This window comes from Helianthus annuus, chromosome 13 (assembly GCF_002127325.2).
Source record: "Helianthus annuus cultivar XRQ/B chromosome 13, HanXRQr2.0-SUNRISE, whole genome shotgun sequence".
NCBI lineage: Eukaryota > Viridiplantae > Streptophyta > Magnoliopsida > Asterales > Asteraceae > Helianthus > Helianthus annuus.
In genome coordinates, this window is record NC_035445.2 from 120,811,179 (window position 1) to 120,833,111 (window position 21,933).

General features: G+C 35.9%; 1 long non-coding RNA gene and 1 pseudogene across 1 annotated transcript; both read right to left on the reverse strand.

Annotated features, from left to right (window-relative positions):
• Positions 1-3,788: 3,788 nt before the first annotated feature.
• Positions 3,789-9,456, reverse strand: LOC118485381. Its single transcript, XR_004875818.1, has 2 exons — positions 4,982-9,456; positions 3,789-4,888 (listed from the first exon to the last, which is right to left on the reverse strand). It is a non-coding gene; the product is annotated as an uncharacterized LOC118485381 (long non-coding RNA).
• A 436-nt stretch (positions 9,457-9,892) lies between these two features.
• LOC110903194 lies at positions 9,893-21,571 on the reverse strand (annotated as a pseudogene).
• Positions 21,572-21,933: the final 362 nt, after the last annotated feature.

A 21,933-nucleotide genomic window follows, 5' to 3' on the forward strand; every position in this document is an offset into this window, starting at 1 on the left:
GTTTAAACGTATGAAAAAATTTGGGAAATAAGCACTTTTGTGTGAGAGGGTTGATGTGCATGCATGCATGCACAACTTATATATTATTGAGTTGAAAATGTTCCTTAAAACTTTCCGGATATTGAGTGGAAAATATTCCTTCAAACTTTATGGATAGAAATCAAGTGATACTCGAATAGGTTTTACATATATTGCTTGATTTTCAAGGAAATAAAATAATATTTATAATATCGTACTTATCGTTTAGAATATTAAGATTAGCGGTAGGGTATAGAATTTAATGAAAAATAACAAAAACCTTGCCATGTAGATTTTTCAAATTTCAAATCGGTGGATTTATGCACCATTTTAATTATTTTTTTGAATGTGAATGTGTTGTTGTAAAGTTACCTATGTTTAAAGTTTATTTAAAACAAATTAGCAAATCATTAGCTTAAATATTGTTTCGTTAATCATGTAGATACGTCTATTATTCCTATTGATGTGAAAATAAAAAATAAAAAAACCCTCTCATCCCAGAATATCTATTTGTTTAAAGTAGAACTTTACATTTACATTACATTACATAATATTAATTAGCAACTTTCTTTTATCTATGATGTTATGTGTTAAGGGTTTTCCAAAAATGTTTCCTAAGGTTTTTATTTTTGTAATTCTAACCTCATAAAATTTGTTTTTTTTACTTTTAATCCTAAACTTTTTATTATTTGCAATTTAACTTAACAATTCTTTTATTTTCAAATTTGGTACTCTATACTTTTCATCTTTCGCAAATTTTTTATTTATGTTCGCTTTATATTTTGCGAGTTAACGCGGCGCAACGTGCGTATGTAGTTCAACGTTTTTACGTTTCGTTTAAAATTTTGCGAGTTAACACGGCGCAACATGTATGTTTGGTTCAACGTTTTTAAGTCTATTTTCTCTTTTGACAAGTTTATCGTAACGCATGGGTTCTAGATCAACTTAGTTATTCTTTTATACATTTTTACATTTCATTCTAGCCTCTTCACATTAACACAATACAACTTTAGTGTTGGTTGTTGTTGGCAGTGGCATGTGACATTGTTGCTATTTGGCACGATTTTACGACCCGCCGCAACGTAAGGGGGCTTAATTCTAGTTAATTACATTTATCAAGTTATTAAGTGTTAGATGAAAATATCCAAAAAGAAATAACAATTCAGCCAAAACTTTAACATCATACGTTTTCACTCTATAAAAGTTACAAAAATATACTTGTTTTTAACATATTTAAGAAAAACTGATCTATGAAAAATGCCTTAACTACAAAGTTTTAAACTATACTAAAAAGTTGTGCCACCTTCAAACATAAGTTTTATAGTTTGAACACAAATCAGAAGTGCTTTTACGAGGAAAGGTGAATGATAGTTTTACGGAGAAAACCTACAAACTCCCAAGAATATAAGAGAAGAAGAGAGATAAAACTAAAGTTTCATTCAACAATTTTCTACCTTCTTTCATTAAACTCAAACCATTCTTAAATACAAGAAAAATGGAAAGCTAACTGTAGTAAAGATGGGATAATGCATAAACATGGAAACTTGAAATGATTGGCTTATCCTAAAATGCATGAGAATTAACTACTGAACATGTAAACGTGGGCATGTGATGCAAGTAATTTGGGTCTGGGTCGGGTTGCTTGGGCCAGAGATGGGTTTAGGGTAGGTGACCCGTATCAGTGAACAACATTTTTTTCCATATGTTGTCAATTTTCTTATATTAGGTCAACCCGATCCGACCAATATTAAAATAGTCTTACACAACCCATAGGTCAACCCGACCCAACCAGTAGTAGAACGATGTTACACAACTCGTCCAATCCAACCTGTTTATCACTAATATTCAACAGCTTTTTTACTTAAAAATGAAGTTATAGAGCAGCATATAGTGGAGTAGATACGTAAAATCATATTCAGAATTCACATACTTATATAGAAAGAAAACCAGCCACTGAAAGTCTGAAACAAGTGGACCAACAAACCAAACTTTTAAAAAGCAAAAAAGATCAATAATCAATCACTAGACACGGCCCATCTACACATTATAACAGGACCTTTTCGGGTCGGCCCAGAGTTGAAAACATGGATTGGCCCACACCGACCCAACCCAGGAATCACAATCATTATAACAGGACCTTTTCGGGTCAGCCCACAGTTGAAAACATGTATTGGCCCACACCGACCCAACCCAGGAATCACAATCATTATAACAGGACCTTTTCGGGTCAGCCCACAGTTGAAAACATGTATTGGCCCACATCGACCCGACCCAGGAATCACAATTTCAGTCAAACAAGAACCATAGGGATGCTGATACTACTTTTTCTATTTTTTTTTAATAATAGCAGAAAAAAATATTGTTGAAAAAAAAAAAAACAGATTTTGTTGGGGAATTTTCAGATTGTCGGATGATCAGAGAGGCGTGTAATCACTCTCAGATCAAATTATTTCGGTGGTTCACCCGAATAATTCAATCGGATACAACTCTGATTTCGAGAAATTGAACTAGTGTATGCTATTTGTGTGAATTGATGAACCAGAAAATTGTGATCAAAAACTGAATACGAAATTGGGTTTTTGGGGTGTAACTGCCCAATGGCAGTTAACTCTATTTTTAGGACAAAACTGCCATTTAACTGCCATTGTTTCAAACATTTCGAAAATGTGGCAAAATTCAGAAAATAAAATTTTCCGACACATTTTTATTAAAGCAATTTAATAAAAATAAAATTTTTCGACCCCAGCCAGGGGCTCTGCCCCTTGGACCCTGCTCCCAGGGGCGCTGCCCCCGGACCCCCGCCAAGGGGGCGCTGCCCCCTTGGAACCCCCGTAGAGTACGGGCTCCGCCCGTACACTTCGAATAATAATAACTCAAACAAGCATGCACTCCCGCACCTCCTAACTTGCTTGATGTGTATTATTATTCGCTTTGATCACCAAGTCAATCCCCGATTACACTAAAATATCTAACAGATTTGGCACTTTGGCCATTTTATAACACAAAATCCTACTACATAAGTGAATATGAACCTACTAAAGAAAACAAAAATGGGTGTTCAACAAAACATGCAGAATATAAAGTGGCACCCTGCACACAATAAACAATGGTTAAAAAGGACAAATGTAAAACAAAACCGCAAGAAATATGAGCATGCAAATAGAAGCACAGTTTGAACCAATTTACTAAAAATTTTATTTATTTGACTCGCGTACATCATGTGTTGATCTCCTTCTACCCAATGGTCTTACTTTGTTAGTAATGTTTGTAGCTTAAGTCTTAACTTCACTTTAATATGAGCCCAGCGGTTCTTAGTCGCAGATTGGTGTTGAATATCATCTTGGTTTTTTCATAGTTATAAATGAACTTCTAGACTTGAGAGTTTATCAAAAATCAACTATTTTATAATTATTTACCGAATCAAACTGAAAATGTATTCATCCCATTTACTTACATATGGGTCGATTTAAGTTTAGTTTTATCTTTAACAAGTCAAACGGGTCAAGTTTAAAACTTACCAAAAAATATATGATGAACTGGTTAAAAGCCACCCAAAGTGTTATTCAAAAGGTTTTATCATGCAAATTCAATTTATCATACAAATTTGATATTGGTGATTATTCTGAATCATGCTATTACATATACGTAGAATTAGATATATGTAATAATGCTATTACATATACGTAGCACATGTGATTCGTTGTTTTAATCGTAGAAGAAAGTTGTTTAGAACTGTCAAAATGATGGTATCCTCTGAACCAACACAAGAATAACCAAACAAGAGAATTTATAAAAACCCAAAAAACCTGAATATTTAAAATTACAACTGAAAGATGAACTGAGACACGCTCTCGAACTCTCAGACGATCATCAACTTGACGATCGACATACACGAACACAAGAATCAAAGATTAATCAGCAAACCGACGAGATTTGTCGTATGAAACCCTAAATCGCCAAACTGAGAGAACAAACGAGAGAGAAGGAAAAAATCTCAGATACCCTTATGACACTCGGGTACAAAATTATATATAGCCAACTCGGGTATGGTATGTTATATCTGATCCGGATAACCCGGATTTGTTTTTGTTATAACACACTTAACAAACCACAGGCCTTCAAGAATAAGCCCAATAGTTCCCTGGTCCTTGCAATCTTTATAAGCCCAACTGCAACAACAGGTTCCCTGGTACAAGCCCATCTCGAACCATATAGCAACAACATCCAGCCCATGTATAACAAACAAAAACAAAGTAAGAGAAGTATGAGACGTAAAGTATAAAAATGAAAGAATATGATCAAATGAAATAACATGGCTATTCATTTTATCATTTTAACACCCCCCCTCATTTTTATACTCAAATACACCAAACATGTTTCAACCTTTCAACTAATTAAAAACGAAAGTTCAGTTGGAAAGAAAAAAAACATGAATATCATGAAACAAATACTCAATCCCAACTTAAGATGAAAATGTACAAATTTCAAAATATATTCAAAATATAAAGCAGGTGTTTTACGAACCAGGTGGACCTTACGCACTATTTGCAGGGAAAGATGCTAGTAGAGCTCTAGCCAAAATTCGTTTGAAGAGAAAGGCTTGAACGGTGATCTCACTGGTCTCGGTGTGTTTGAGCTCGAGGCATTGCAAGAATGGGAATACAAGTTCATGAGCAAGTACGTTAAGGTTGGGACCATCAAGAAACCAGAACCCGCATCCGAGCCATCAACCAATGATCAACCATCCGAGCCATTCGCAACCGAGCCTGCTGAACCATCTGCAGCCGAACCTGCTGAACCATCTGCAACCAAATCTGCCCAGCCATCTGCAGCCGAACCAGATCCCTTCTTTTTCGGACATTTCATGTTGCTGCTAAAACCAAACAATGGTCACATGTAGTAAAGAAATGAGGTGCTTGTAATATTATGAAGAAGCATACATAACACACACAACATTCTCAACCTTGAGGTTTTTATTTCTCACGAATGCAACAAACATTAAAAGGTTACCTGATTCAAATGCACAACAACTTTTCAAATTTAGAACATTCTAAATACTATCTTAGAGTACAATATCAAGTTCACAAAATAATTTTTTAGAGAGCGCCAAAAATTTGAAACCAATAAATCAAGTGAAACGTCTAAGATTTTCTTCAAAGAAATGATAAAACTTTTTGAATTAAGATTATTAATCAGCAAATGAACTTTAAAGCCTTCACTGAGAAATAAAAAAACCACATATCATTAGACATTCATCAAGTCTTAAAACCAGAAAGAAACCAATCAGGAAAAATAAAACATAATCTGATCAAAAACAAATTACTGGATTTTATCATGGAAACAATCCGATAATACAAAGTCTCACAAGACTATAAAATTCAGAACAACGCCTGAATACCTGAATCACACGATTCAATACGATGATAGAACCATATCATGTGATTCCGTATACGGACTCCGTAACACACGGAACATTGTTAGAACAAAAACATGTCAAATATCAGTGTCAACGAATGCATAAAATTCATAATGAAGAAGTGAACTCTAAATCCACTTTCAGTTGAATTACTAACCAGGCGCCAACAAACATACATAAGAACTTTCAATTATATGAAAAAGTCAAACATAGTAGGAAACATGTTCAAATTCACAATGAATTCACAAGATTCTATAACCAAATCAGATTCATAGATCTAGATTCATAGATCTGATCAAACAAAGATGGAACCACAAGATTCCAAAACCACTATCAGATTCACATCCGATAAAACAGAAGTGTCACATGACCTTTTAAACTTCAGAACCACGTCTGAAAAACAACACTTGTGAAGAACTTAAAGACTAATTTGACTTGAACAAAAACTTTTACAACTTATAAAGAGCTTAAAGACTAATTTGATTCAAGCAAAAACTTTTACAACTTCACAAAAAATATCGAATCACAAGATTCAAGAAAACCAACACTACGATCTAACGGGACTAGACTCAACAACACGAAGAATCTACACACGACCCTAGACCAGTGTGGAAGAAAAACAAGCATCACCTAGACCAGTGAACTAACATCACTACGATCGACGATGAAGTCTCAAAGAGACGAATAAGAAACAAATAAGATCACCAACACAATGATCCTACACAAACCTCACTACGATCGGACTCAAAACATAAGAAATCCTAGACCAGTGAGATAAAGACAAACACCATGGAAGATTACATCTTTAAGATAACATAACCTTTATAAGAAAAACAAACACACAGCGATCCCAATAACCAAAGGAATACATGTTTGTTCAAGCATCATCAGACACACATCTGATAATATATAAAAGTCACATGACTTTTAAAACCAATGAATCACAAGATTCAAGCAACAAGACTGGTAACAATGTATACATAAGTCTACAAGATACAGCAAAACAAGTTCCAACAAAATACAAAATCACACGATTTGCAACTGGAACATACATCTCACACACGAGAACAAATACAAAGCTGTAAAAAACATTCAAAAACAATCCTGACAGTACTGGTGATCAAAATACGTGAGCCACACAGCTCGACTAACCAAACAATAAGACAAATAGGTCAAGCTATCAAGCTAACCATTCAACAACATTATAGACAAGTAGACATACAGACCACACTCGAAAGACATTTAAACCGTTCAAGACACAAACTAATCACATGAACCAAGATAAAAAATTCACGTCACATCGGCTCGTAACATCAAGAATAATTTTTGACAAATGAACACAACCGTCTGAATTCAACATTCACAGAATTTATATTACCAGAAATTTATACATCAGTAACAAAAATGAGAACTACAGGATTCTATAATCATAGCATATATGCATAATGATCAAATAACAAGAAAACACCATGTGTATAGTTATTGAACCAAAAAAAAAAAAACAAAGAGATCGAAACTACCAACAGGAACTATGAGTATAAACTCTACAAGATTGTATTCTATACCTTCAAATAATCAATTCTTGAACAAACACGGATTCAATATACACAAGAACCCTAGACTCAAATGCACACGACAAGCTGATAAACAACAAGTTAGAAAACACTTGACGACATATTTGAAGAAATTGATATAAACCTTGGTTTGTAAACAATATTTTCCAAGTCAATCAAATACTTAGACACACTTATTCACAACTTTAATAACTTTTTTCCACATAATAGATTGGTTAAGAAATCTATAAACAAAACAAATCACATAAGGCAAAACCAAGCCATCGAGCCCGTTCAGAGGTTCATCACTCAAAGGTGCCTCCGCAGACCTATCAAGAAAGCCTTTTGGACCTAGACCAACAATAATAGTCCAACATTAACACAATCGGTAAACAAGCCGGAAAAATAACTACACTAGAACCACAAAAAAAAACACAAACAATGCAAGAGATTGTACTCAAGTCTTAGCACAGATGCTGTACTTATATTAACGTCAAAAACAATCCCCAAATATGCACAAAAGATGAATGCAACAGGATGTGACCCGTCCTGTGTCCCAATTAAAAACAAACCGGTCCAAACTACCCCGGCATCAATTATCAAGAAATTAAAAAATGAGTAAATAAGACAAACAAGGAAAGTTTAATCAAGGAGAGATCTCACCCGGATGATAAACCCATGTTAGGGTTTCTCCAAATCTGGTTAGGATTTTACAATCTTCAAGGATTGAATCCTAAACAGAGCAATAACTCCAAAGATCTCCTTGAACTTCTGGTTATCACTTAGTTCAGAACGTATATATGGTAAACGCTCACAAAACCTCTCCAACATATCTATCCCGAGAGATTGCAAGCCACCGATAAATTCCATTAGGTCATTGCATAGGGTGTTAATACCATCAGCCAAAATCATATCAGCATAAGGATCTCTGTATCTGTTGTAGAGTTTCTCGAGATGTCTTGAATCTGTAGATGTCTGCTGGACTCGGGGTTGACTATAGAATACATCGATTGCTCCTTCAAGATACCAATCACTCACCTTCAAAGCCTGTAGAGCAACTCTCTCACTTGCGCCGGTAATAGCAATGAAGCGCTGATGGAGAGAAAAAAGAGATGAATATGTTCGTCTGCCAAGGCTCAGATCAACCTTCTTCAACAGCATACAATAGCCCAGATCTTCAATGATCTTTACAAATCTAAACCAGAGTAACAGATCCGGAATTAGCAGATCTTATGAACTGCCACAAACTCCAAGGATTCCTCATAATCTACACAAATCTGCTTCGATCAAACACGGATCTGAGACAATACCCCAAGAAGAACAAGAAACCCCAAAAATGTGAATCCTAATCAGAGACTACCACGAACGATAATAGCAATAGAAGCGAAAAACAACCCAAAGAGAACTGGTATCTCAAACAAATAAATACAAATCTTGAATCAAATATTACAACCCAGGAATCGAAGACGAAACGAACTGTTTGAAACAAAAAAACACAAGAACAGACCTCTCAAACACTCTCACCAACAAAGAGATTATGAAAGTGATAATCTCTAGTGAATTACAACCGGATCTATGTTATAAACTTCGACAAACAACGGATCAAAGTTTTACAGTAACAAACCCTAATTCATGAGAGAAAGAAGAAACTGGAGAGATGTAATTCTGTCTCGAGTACAGCCCCTAGATTAGGGTTTCGAACCTTCAAGATCCCCAAATATCTTCACAAAGCACGCACTCCAAGAACCGATTCGGTGTCAACCAGAAGCGATCCAAGTCAGATCCAGTTAGACCTGAACCGATCCAACTCTAGAAAAACACAGCGGAACAAAAAATACACCCAAGAGCTTATGAACGCTCTGATACCATGTCAAAATGATGGTATCCTCTGAACCAACACAAGAATAACCAAACAAGAGAATTTATAAAAACCCAAAAAACCTGAATATTTAAAATTACAACTGAAAGATGAACTGAGACACGCTCTCGAACTCTCAGACGATCATCAACTTGACGATCGACATACACGAACACAAGAATCAAAGATTAATCAGCAAACCGACGAGATTTGTCGTATGAAACCCTAAATCGCCAAACTGAGAGAACAAACGAGAGAGAAGGAAAAAATCTCAGATACCCTTATGACACTCGGGTACAAAATTATATATAGCCAACTCGGGTATGGTATGTTATATCTGATCCGGATAACCCGGATTTGTTTTTGTTATAACACACTTAACAAACCACAGGCCTTCAAGAATAAGCCCAATAGTTCCCTGGTCCTTGCAATCTTTATAAGCCCAACTGCAACAACAGGTTCCCTGGTACAAGCCCATCTCGAACCATATAGCAACAACATCCAGCCCATGTATAACAAACAAAAACAAAGTAAGAGAAGTATGAGACGTAAAGTATAAAAATGAAAGAATATGATCAAATGAAATAACATGGCTATTCATTTTATCATTTTAACAAGAACACTAGTCCTGCAACAATTTTTGGTTTTATTGTTGCTTGTTGGGTTTGCTTCAGAATATCAAAAGAAAAAATACACACACTGGTGGCGGAACCAGAACTTCTTTGTCGGGGGTCATCATAAGACTCTCTTTTCTACCAGCTTCAACTAGAGAGTCTAAAACATGTTTTTTCCTAGAAAAATCTGAGATTGTACATATAAAAATCTTACAAATTTCTATGTCCGGGGGGTCAGCGGACCCTCTTGACCCCTCTCTGGTTCCGCCCCTGACACACAGCTAATTGTTTTGGAAGCGATTTAGTCCCGTGTCCGTTTTTGCAGTCATTCTTCATTATTTAAATTATGTAACTTATTAAAATGACATGAACGATAAGAAATCAAAAGCAGCTTATGAAAACTAGCTAGTGTGACTAGCACTCAAACCATGACTTAATTAATTGACAGCGGGATTGGATCAAGTCGAGCCACAGGAACACAAACCAAAGGGTTCGCTTTAGGGAGGTTTAAACCGCGTCCCTCATCCATATCAACGCTAGTAAGATTCCCATCTTTCCCAGCCTTCCACTCGAAGCACTGAATCATCGCACCAAACGTTGCATAGACCATTTACAATCCTAACGAAGTCCCTGGACACATCCTCCTCCCGCTCCCAAACGGTAACAACTCAAAGTGTTGTCCTCTCACATCCATCTGATTCTCTTCAAATCTTTCGGGCCTGAATGCAAGTGGATTTTCCCAATGGTTTGGGTCTCTATCAAGGGCCCACACGTTGATAAAAATAGTAGTGTTTGCTTGAATATGGTAACCTGCAACTACGCGATCTTCTGTTGATTTTCTTGGAATCATCGGGACAGGTGGGTGGAGACGTAACGTTTCCTTGACAACTGCCTGTAGGTATGGAAGGTTCGGTATGTCTGATTATTGTAAAAGCCTGTTTTTACCCACAACATTATCAATTTCAGCTATTGCTTTTTCATGACATTTGGATGATTAATGAGTTCTGATAAAGCCCATTCTGCGATTATCGCTGAGTTGTCTGTTCCTGCAACAAATATATTCTGGAATGACACGATAGATAAGTTAACATATATATATATATATATTTCATTGTGTAAAATGGTATAAATCTAACTAGAACAACACGAACATCAGAAATAGCGACAAAAACTTTATTTCTTATCCAACCCAAAAGATCCCAACCAAAACCCTTGATCTCAAGATTTATGAGATCTTTAACAATACAAAAGTATAGATCCAACAGATTGAGGTAATCTGCTTGAGTTGAACGAAATACAAACAAAATTCTAAGGATACGAGTTTTTTATTGAAATAATGCTACTTTTAAAAACTAAATCACAACTAATGCTATAGTCAAAAATATTTCACTAATAATGCTAAAGCCATTCAAAATGGCGATTTTTTATGGGGTTGTAGGCTTTACAGACTTTTTCAGGGAATCTTCGAAGTTTGCAGGAGACTTGAGGTACCAACTCCATTCCAAATGGCGAAATTCTGACAATACTCCATTCCAAATGGCGAAAAGTTACACCTCTGCACATTATGCCATTTGTAAGACCATTGGGTATGGGGGAGGATAGTCTTCAAAGGACTATCCTCCACCTAAGCGCCACGTAGGCAAAGGAGAAGGACCCTCCCCTTGGAGACTATCCAAGGGTGTGGGGATGCTCCTCCTCCTTTTTTATTATTATTTATTTTTTTGTCATATTAATTAAAACAAAGTAAATAAAAATAAAAAAAGTTATATTTAAATAAAACTTAAAATTACATTTAAAATAAAAATCCTAAAAACTTAAAATTACATTTAAAAAAATAAACCTAAACTTAAATTAAAAAAAAGCCTAAAGTTACAAATAAATAAAAAAACTACGCGTTGTTTTCTCCGAGACTCCAAATGTGATCGATCAAGTCCGATTGAAGATTGACATGTGTGAAATCGTTATGTAACGAGAACCTGTTCAAATCTTGTTGTTCTCCGCTAACCGGAACATTATTCTCCTCCACCGCGTTCTCGTCATACTCACAAATTGCATGTCCTTCGTCTTCGAGGATCATGTTATGCAGCAGAATACAAGCATACATACAGTATCGCAACGTTTTGGGTGTAAAAGCGCGTGCTGGGTTTTCAATAATATGCCATCTTTGTTGGAGAACCCCAAAACACCGTTCAATATCTTTTCTAGCCGCTTCTTGAAACTTGGCAAATTTCTTTCTTTTTTCATCCGCAGGATGCCTAACCGTTTTAACTATTGTAGAGTATTGTGGGTATATTCCATCGGCAAGATAATACCCGCGTCTATACTCCACAACAGCTTCTAGAATTATTGTTGGATGTCCCTGATCGCCTCGCGTATACATTCCTCGCCAAGCGGTAGGACAATTCCGCCATGACCAATGCATGCAATCAATGCTCCCGAGCATGCCTGGAAAACCGTGCCTTGCTTGGTGGTGTTGATACAAATTTTGAACATCATTGTGATTCGGTTTTCGCAAATATTTTTGGCTGTAGAGCTTCACCACAAATTTGCAAAACTTGTATAAACATTCTCTAGCTTGTCTTTCGGACATCTTTAAGTATTCGTCCCAAGAATCGGTTGTCGTCCCATAAGCAAGTTGACGAATCGCCGCAGTACATTTATGTAAGGTGGTGAAGCCCATTTTGCCTCTAGCATCGGGTCGCTGGGTAAAAAACGGGTGATAAGCGGCTAAATCGTCGGCGATACGTAAGAAAAGTCGACGACTCATTCTGAAACGGCGTCTAAAAATAGCCTCCGAGTACAGCGGCTCGTCCGCAAAGTAATCAACGATTAATCTTTGGTTAGCACCTACGAGATAACAAAATATGTATATAACTTATAATTAAAAAAATAAGACTAAAAACATAAACTTTAAAAATTAAGAATAAATATACAAGAATATAAATTTAAGAAAAAAAATATCACTAACTTTCTCGGTCTCGCTCGATGTGTGGGTTCCTGTTTCGTGGTTGTGACGAAACCTCCTCCTTCTCTTCTTCTTCCAAAATTATTTGTGTCGCCTCTACCACCTTGTTTATAAAAAAATTTACGGCTTCCATGGTGTCTGTCGAACCCGATGAAGAATGACATGGTGTATTTTTTAGAGAAGATTATGTGGGTATTTTGTATAAAAAATGTGGGAGTTGTTTGGAGAAAGTGGGTGGATTTTGGTATAAAAGTGGATAGATATGTGGGTATTTATAAAGGTTTTAAATTAAGGTTGGGAGAAGTATTTTTTTTTATAAAAATGGGAGAAAAGTGGGAGTAGTTTGGTAAAAAAGTGGGGTGAAAAGGGGTTGAATTTATAGCGGTGGGGTGAATTTTTTCTTTTTTTTTTTAATTTGTTGCAGGTTAACGTTAGTGGGGCCCACCCCATTCAACTTTTCAGCACCGTCTTGGACGTCTGAAATCCGACGGAGAAGCCAAGCTGGGCTCCTTGGGGGCGGTGTTGGACGAGCCCAAAAAAGGAGACGGGCCCTTTCACGTGCCCCATACCTGTGAGTCTAATGGCCATTTCTTTTAAAGTCTGACAAAATTGTCATTGTTAGACCATGTGTAGTAGTTAAGAAAAATAATGCCCCCACCATGGGGCATTATCCGACACGTGGCATCCCAATCAGCATGGGGCATTATTGCAAAAGTGGTGTAGTGGGCATAATGCCTAATAATGCCCCTACCAGTCATTAAACAAAAAAAAAATAAAAAAAACAAACTATTTTCTCATTGGCTAGTCAAACCCAGTCAAACCTTCCACAATTCATTTTAGGCGTTTTCATTAAAACGCCAAACCATTTTTTTTACCCTATAATGCCCTATGTAATGGGGAAGGGGGCGTTTTTTTTTGCCCTATAATGCCCTATAATGCCCCACTACACATGGTCTTAATGGCGAAAAGATAAAATTCTACACATAATTGTCATTGTTATTGGCGATTTCTTTTAAAGTCTGAGAAAATTGATGATGACGCTGACGGTGCGGTGGAAGGAAAACGGAGGTGAAGGTTATCGGTAAACGGAGAAGATAATTAAACGATGATGATGATGTTGTTGATCGATGACGATGAAGAACGGCAGTGGGAATGAAGGTGATCGGAGGTAGTGGTCAGAAGTGAACGATGATGATCGGAGAAGATGATCGGAGAACGGCGGTGATCGGCGATGAACGTTGGAGATGATGATTAACGATGGTGTTGCAGGTTTCCGGCGAACAGTTATCGGAGAAGAAGAAGATGAAGTAGTGAAGGTGGTTACGATATGTGGAAGGTGACCAGTGATGGAGATTGCCTGTGATGGATGTCTGAACGGTGAACTGTATTGTGCCGGATGGATGTCGGAACGGTGAACTGTATTGTGACGGTAGTCAGAGTCCAAAGGAGATGGGTAGTTGTGCAACGGTGAACGGCAGTGATGAATGTCAAAAAATCGCCATTTGTAAGGGGAGGGGGTGGTTCACTAGTGATAGAATTTATCACTCACAAGCACCAATCAAATTCCGTCATGTCATTGACTATTTTTCCACCACTCACAACTTTTTTTAGTTTTTTAGTGGGGGTGGTCATCACTCACCACCACACCCAACAATTTCCCCCAACCAACAATACACTCAAAAAAAAAAAATAACGGCGTGATAAAATTAACGAAAATTTGATTTCGTTATATATTAACGCGTTATAGATTAAGGTCGGGGTGGGAAAATGGAAGTATAACGCGTTATAGATTTGTTCCCGTGATACTATAACGGACGAGCCCGGGTGGCCTAATGGCTTATGTACCTAAGCCAATGATTGGGTCTTACACATTCCCTGTAAAAGTCTGTAAAAAAGCTTGCAACCCAAAAAAAATCGCCATTTTTAATGGCTTTAGCATTATCAGTAAAATATTTTTTACTATAGCATTAGTTGTGATTTAGTTTTTGAAAGTAGCATTATTTTAGTAAAAAACTCTAAGGATACAGATGCAGAGATGAACAAATCTCTAAGACAAAAGCGATATCAACACAGAGATCTACAACACCAGATGATGATCTTCAACAATGGATGAACAAGTACAAAAAAATACAGAGCAAATTGAAAGGGAAACCATAGAAGGAATCTCGAAATCTGCTATGCTCCTTCTCTCTCTTCACTTATATAGCTGAAATATCTAATGTTGCACTTTGCACCCTTTTCTTCATAAACTTCACCTTTTAGCCCTTGGCCCTTAATAACCGCATATAACAACTTCTAACAACTTAAACAGAATTAGCCCATTATATGAACAAGTAATTAGAAAGCCCAGTTAGAAAGCCCAAACCATATATGTTTGAAATATGAATTATAAATTTTATATATTTCAACATCCCCCCATAATTCATACAGCAAACATATCAAATAATCCTAATTTTTCACACAACATACTATGTTGAGCAACGCTCAACCCCTTAGTGAAAATGTCTGCTATCTGAATATCAGAAGCAATTTTTTGTGGTTCAATAATGCCACTTGCTATTTTTTCCCTCAAAAAATGCAAGTCCAATTCAAAGTGTTTTGTTCTTTCGTGGAAAACAGGGTTTAAAGAAATGGATATTGCAGATTTACTATCACAATACAACTTTATAGGTAATGTACAACTAACCTTTAACTCTTGCAAAACATTTTTAATCCACATTACTTCACACGCGGCTGAGCACATTGCTCTATACTCAGCCTCAATTGTGGACCTTGAAACAACACTCTGTTTTTTACTTTTCCAGGATACAAGAGTGTCTCCAAGAAATACTCCAAATCCAGTAACAGACTTTCTAGTTATTGTACATTTTCCCCAATCTGAATCAACAAATCCTGAAAGTTCAAGATCACCTGTTTTCCTAAACATAACACCTTTTCCTGGACACTACTTTAAGTACTTCAACAATCTTAAAGCTATGTCCAAGTGTGATTGACATGGTTTATGCATATATTGACTCAGAAATTAGACAGCATAGCTTATATCTGGACGGGTCAACGACAAGTATATCAACTTGCCAATTAACTTTTGGAAACCATTTATATTTTCCAAAATTTTTTTATCTTTATCTATCTTACTTGTTACAAGATGTGACTGCTCAATGGGTGTTCCAACAGGCTTGCAACCTAAATACCCAAACTCATTGAGCAGTTCAAGACAGTATTTCCTTTGATACAAACAGATTGACCCACTAGAATATAAGACTTCTATACCAAGGAATTATTTAAGTAAACCCAAGTCTTTTATTTTAAAGTTATCACTTAAACACTTTTTTACTCTTGTTATTTCAGACAGATTATTCCCAGTAACCACTATAGCATCAACATAAACTAACAAAACTATCAACACATCAACTTTACTTAAAATAAACAAAGAATGATCACATAAACTCTGAACAAAGCCCATATCAACTAACTCAGAGGTTAACTTTTCATTCCATTTTCTAGGAGCTTGTTTAAGTCCATAAAGGGACTTAACAAGCTTACATACTTTATTCTTATCACTATTATAGTAACCTTGTGGCAAAGACATATAGACTTCTTCAGATAATGTACCATATAAAAATGAATTATTAATATCAAGCTGATATAATGGCCAACAGCTATTCACAACAAGTTTCAACACAATTCTTACAGTTACCATCTTTACAACAGGCGAGAAAGTTTCCCCAAAATCAATACCTTCTCTTTGATTAAAACCTTTAGCTACTAATCTAGCCTTATATCTTTCAACCTCACCATTTGCCTTATATTTGATTTTGTAAACCCATTTACAACCAACGGGTTTCCTATTTTTAGGCAAATCTACAACCTCCCATGTATTGTTTCTATGAAGAGCTTCCATCTCATTATTCATAGCTTCTATCCACCTAGTATCTTTAATAGCTTCATTATATGAATTTGGTTCAACTGATTTATTTAACGAAGCAACTAAGCACAGATTATCAAAAGACAAATTTGCATAATTAACAACCTTCTCAATACCATACTTAACTTTCCCTTCGACAACAAATTCATCAAATCTTTTAGGAAATAATGTTTTTCTAGAAGATCTCCTAACAGATTGTCCCTCAGATAGGTTGGTCTCATCATGTGATCCTACAGTGTCCTCTGCCTCGCCATTGTTACCCGGACAACTACTTCCTAACTGCCCACTTTCAAGTTGATCACTCTCAACATTTGGGGCAGTGGCAGATGTAGAGGGTGACATTGGCTGCTGATCATCACTGTAGTGATCTTGAGCACCAGTTGTACCCTCTTCATCATTGGGAACTGCAGGAACTTCGGACAACATTGTTTCAGTATAATCGAAAAAATTTACATGATTTAGATCTGTTTTATTAGACAACTCTTGACTGTTTATCAGATTTGATTTAAAAGGATATACATTTTTATAGAATTTCACATCTCTTGGAAAAAACACTTTTTTATTGTCTAAACTTAGCAATTTATATCCCTTTTTAACATTAGAATAACCAATAAGCACACACTTATCAGCATGATAAGCAAACTTATAAGTTTCAGACAAAACGGTACTAAAACAAAGACATCCAAAGTTCCTTAGATGAATTAAAGAGGGCTTAAAATCATACACAATTGCATAAGGACTTCTACCACCTAACACTGAAGAGGGTAACCTGTTAATTAAGTAAACAACAGTCAAAATGCAATCAGACCAATATTTAAGAGGTAAACTACTTTGAAACATTAAAGCTCTAGATGTGTTCAAGAGATGTCTATGTTTCCTTTCCACCACACCATTCTGTTGTGGTGTATAGGAACAAGACGTTTTATGTAAAATACCCTTGCTTTTACAAAACATACCCATTTAATTATTAACAAATTCAGTTCCATTATCACTTCTAATTGTTTTAATTTTCTTTTCAAACTGAGTTAGAATAAGTTCATAAAAGTTACACAGATTTTCAAACACTTATGTCTTACTTGTTAACAAATAACACAAAACAGTTCTTGAAAAATCATCTACAACAGTTAAAAAATACTTAAACCCCTCATAACTGGTAACTTTATATGGACCCCACAAATCTAGATGGATTAACTCTCCAATAGACTTAGTTTTATGTTCACTTAATGGAAATGGAACTCTAACTTGTTTAGCCCTATGACAAATATCACAAGGACCATGTTCAACACTTTTAACATCAAAATTCTCTTTTAACACAACTAGAAATTGATCAGATGGATGACCTAATCTGCTATGCCACAAACTTGACTTAACAAAACTATTAAAGCAAACATTCACAGAATTACCATTTTTACCAACAAAATATAGACCACTATCTTGACTACCAGTCACCAGGATTCTCCTTGATTTGGAATCCTGTAATATACAACTGTTCTCATTAAACACAACATCAATACCATTATCTTTGGCTAATCTATGAACAGACAACAAGTTCACACGATACCCTGGGACATAAAACGCATCTTTTAAAATGATATTATCCATTAACTTGATATTACCAATTTTCAAAACTTTAACATTGGTGCCATTTAGGTGACCAACTTTAAGATTAAATTCAGAAACATCAACAGTATTAAACATATCTTTATCACTATTAACCATGTGTTCACTAGCCCCAGAGTCAACAATCCAACTAAAAACATTTCCAAAAAACATAGAACTTGAACAACTAACAGAACTATTAACAGTACAGGACTCACCTCCTACACTTGTTGACTCCACACCAGACTTCTCACCAACTAAACTTAACAACTTTGCTATCTGCTCAGATGTAAAAGGCAAACCAGAAGTAGACACACTAGCAGATGATCCAACAGTAGCATTAGATTTATTAGTTGATGTATTTTTACCAGACACATTGTTAGTTCTTTTCCTAAATCCTTGAGGATAACCAATTATCTCAAAGCATCTATCAACAGTATGACCAATCATATTACAATGTATACACTTTAAACTTGAATTAGGTCCTCTTTGATTAAACACTTTCTTCTTTGACTCAAAAGACTGATTAGATTTAGAAACAAAAGATACATTCTGACCTTTAGACCCACTACTCGACAACCTATGTGATTCCTCCCTAGAAACCACAGAATAGGCAACCTTGACAGATGGAAATTCTTTTCTGGTTAACAAATTAGTTCTTACTGGTTGATAAACATCATCTAATCCCATTAGAAATTGCATTAGTTTGATTAACATTGTAAAATCATTGTAATCTTTGGCTGCTTTACAAGAACATGTGGGCAGTTTAAGCATAGCATCAAACTGTGTCCGCATAGTAGTTAGTCTATTGTAGTAATCAGCTACAGCAGAACCATTTTGAGAAATACAGTTTATCTTTTTAAACAAATCATAAACCACAGAACCATCAATCTTGTCATAGGTTTCCTTTAAGTCCTCCCAAACCTCATAAGCATATTTTGAAAACACTTGTCCTAGAAATAACTCTTCAGAAACAGAATTTAACAACCAAGTCAATACCACAGAGTTACATCTATCCCACTGACTAGCAAGCACATGATCCTCAGTGGATCTTTCACATAAACCATCAATAAAACCATACTTATTCTTGGCTTCTAAAGCCAACTTCATAGAGCTAGACCAGACAGAGTAATTTTCAGTACCTTTCAACTTGACACTAACAATAGTCAAAACACTAGAATCACTAGGATGAAGATATAATGGATCTCCAATATCTAACTTACTTATTAAATTCTGAGTAGTACCAGAACTAGTAGGATCAGTATCAGTCATGGTGACAAACAAGATACAAACAAGAACAGCAAATAAAGATTCACAAACAGAGAATCACACAATACAGTCTCACAAATAGAAATTCAAACAACAACAAATAACCAACCAGATACAAATAGACAACAGCAAGACTGTATCAGAGGCCAGATTCCAGGGTCATCACTCTATAGGTGCCTGGACAAGCATAATACAGTTGCTAACAATAAGACACAATGCAAGACCCGACGAACAGAGAATAAAAACAAACAATTACCACAGATAAAGAATAAGAATTAATCAATAACAATCAATAAGAAGTGCCGGTCCTCACTACCCCGACTTCAACTAATCAACAACAGGAAAGAAAAAGAGAGAAGATAGGAACACTCTTACAGTGGGTGCAAATGTCTTCAACAAGTATCAGATCTGCAGTTTTCAAGAACCACAAATCTGATACAGAATACCAATAATACCACTTCAGGTTAGTTTGCCCTGAAAGTTCAAGGTTTCACAGACTAACGTAGAATTCTGATCCGAGAAGATAACCGAAGCAAATAACCCTTGATTTAGGGTTTCGTCGGCAATAATACGTACACCACCAGAAACAACAGATCTGAGAAGATCAGCCACCAAAACACAGTTTCCGAGAACAGAAAACCTAACACAAACAGAACAAACAATCAGATAATATGCAGCGGATAACCCAAGAAATTAAAAAAACAAGAGCTATCAAGCTCTGATACCATGTAAAATGGTATAAATCTAACTAGAACAACACGAACATCAGAAATAGCGATAAAAACAAACGACAAAAACTTTATTTCTTATCCAACCCAAAAGATCCCAACCAGAACCCTTGATCTCAAAATTATGAGATCTTTAACAATACAAAAGTATAGATCCAACATATTGAAGTAATCTGCTGGAGTTGAACGAAATGCAAACAAAATTCTAAGGATACAGATGCAGAGATGAACAAATCTCTAAGACAAAAGCGATCTTAACACAGAGATCTACAACACGAGATGATGATCTTCAACAATGGATGAACAAGTACAAAAAATACAGAGCAAATTGAAAGGGAAACCATAAGAGGAATCTCGAAATCTGCTATGCTCCTTCTCTCTCTTCACTTATATAGCTGAAATATCTAATGTTGCACTTTGCACCCTTTTCTTCATAAACTGCACCTTTTAGCCCTTGGCCCTTAATAACCGCATATAACAACTTCTAACAACTTAAACAGAATTAGCCCATTACATGAACAAGTAATTAGAAAGCCCAGTTAGAAAGCCCAAACCATATATGTTTGCAATATGAATTATAAATTTTATATATTTCAACACATTGCACATGTAATCAAGTGTAACGAAAGATAAAAACACGTAGAGGACAATTATGATCGAGATATTTTTTATTTTATATTTAATGAACTATATTATTTTATCATCATTCTTTTGTCCGACCCATATTGTACCCACCCTCCAAAAAAATCTGTATTCGCCACTGGACACAACAGAAGTATATGTATATGGATATATCACGGCTTTATTGTTACCTGAATGAAGGCTTTGATGTTCTCTCTGGTGAAATTTATCTCTATTCTTTCTTCTTCTGCGATATCCAGTAATGTTGAGCAAGTCCTTCTCTTGGGATTGTAAACCTTGTGTTCTCGCCGCTTCATGCTCTTTAATAATCTTTTCTACCAACACATCAAATCTTCTATGAAAGTCCTTCACCCTTTTCCCAAATCCCTGCAAGTCTAGACTCTTAAATAACCATATGTAATCCGGGAGTTTGAAGGTGCCCAACACGTCGGTTATCTCAAAGATCAACTTCCTTATGTTATCTGCCTCACCTGCATTTTCTGAACATCTTTCACTCAAAAGTATTCTTGATATCAAATTATTAGTCACCTTCACTAGCTCCGCATTAAGATTTATGGCCTCCCACATGCTGGCCTTTCGAGATAATGATTTTATAAAACGATTAATCTCATCTTGCCTAACTTGAATGAGGGAGTCAACTATTGCACCATTTAGGAGCTGTGACATGACAATTTTCTTCATAAATTTCCAATAGGGTTCGTATGGAGTAAACGCAAAATATTTTGATCCATAAGTTAGATAAATAGTGGCTGAGTTTCGGGGACAATCTAGATAAGCATTTTCATAGGTTTTGAGGAACTCTTTGGCTGTTTCGGGTGAACACACAACAACACAAGAAGATGGAGATGTCCAATGATGGGAAGGCGAAAGGGGCTTGGTGGAAGATGAGATTTGGCATGGGTAGATTTGAAGAATGCTAGAATAAAGGTGGTGGAGATCAGCCATATGAGAAAGTAGGAACAAGTAGCTTTGGAAATCAGTCATGGCTAGTTGAACTATTAACTGATGAGTATGTGATCAACAACTAGTCAAATTTATACAATTCATCACATGGAATTATTGTTGTTCAAATAAAAAATTCTACATTAATCCCCAACATCAACTTAAAACATGATCACTACACTACAGGTCATCCTTAGGCCTTGTGTTGTATATCGTGAGCGTGAGAGGGAGATTGGTCACGTAGACTCACGCTCATCAGGGCACCGCACTGCGCTGGTGTGAGTGTTCCGTGAGCGGGGAGTACGTGATTGTGCTCACGGATATGAAGCATCATACCAATTAAAGCGTCACGCCTCTTGAATTTTTTATTTAATATTGTATTATATTTATGCGTTGGCGTGAGT